Source organism: Pundamilia nyererei, unplaced genomic scaffold (assembly GCF_000239375.1).
Source record: "Pundamilia nyererei isolate P.nyererei 1_Seehausen unplaced genomic scaffold, PunNye1.0 scaffold00053, whole genome shotgun sequence".
Classification (NCBI taxonomy): Eukaryota; Metazoa; Chordata; class Actinopteri; order Cichliformes; family Cichlidae; genus Pundamilia; species Pundamilia nyererei.
This window is the reverse complement of record NW_005187454.1, coordinates 2,989,802-2,990,769: the sequence shown is the minus strand read 5'-3', so window position 1 is coordinate 2,990,769 and position 968 is coordinate 2,989,802.

The window sequence follows — 968 nt, the reverse complement described above, 5'->3', positions numbered from 1 at the left end:
ACACACACTCTGTCTCCCAGCAGAGCAGCAATGGTCCCATCACAACATTAATCTGCGCTCAGCCAGTCTCAGGGAGTCTCAGCTTTCTGAAGTGGCTGCATTAATTCAAAAACAGCCACATGAAATTGTTAAAGTTATAAAAATAGAGGGACGTAGAATATTTTTAGGTCACTTTGTACTTTCTCAATTCAGAAGCTGAATATTGTGCTAATAAATGTTGGTGTGGACACATTAAGGCTCTGTGAATCCATCACAACATGAAACAAATGAAGATAAATGTTTGAGCAGGTGTCCTGTGACTCTCGCTCCAGAAATGAGGATTTAATTGGAACTATTAGGACATGAGCGAAAACGTCGTATGAACTATTCTCAGAATACCATTTTCTGTATAAAATAACGGTAAGAACGGCGTGCTTTAAGCTTCCTGCCTGTTCGCACCTTTATTAACACACAGGATTGGAGCGTTTATAAAGACGACTGGTTCCCTGTAGGCAGATGGTAGTGGATCCACTGGTTTCTGTGTTACTTTATTTTATACTTGTACCATTTTTCTTTAAACAGTGTTGACAGAAAAGGCTTGTTGTGTTTCCTGTATTCATCAGCGTCCAGAATCGTGGTACGTGTAGTTGTTTTTTATTATTAAATATTTTCTTTTGTAAACAGAATTTGTTGGTTTTGAAAATGGGTGAAAAAATGTAATTCAAGGAAATGATGGTGTGTCCGTATGATTGTGAATGTCTGTGTTACACTCAAAAGCAGAGCTGCTCCAGAACGACCCGTAAGTTCAGAAATATAGATAAAAAAACGTAAGATGTGCTTAAGAAGTAGGTTTTCATCCTGCTGTGGCTGCCAGTGATAACTGTGCCTCACATTTATGAAAGTACTGAAGAGACTGGTCCTGACCCACTGAACACCAGAGGTGAAAAACCCTTTGACCCTCTAAGTTTACTTAGACCAAATCTGGGAAT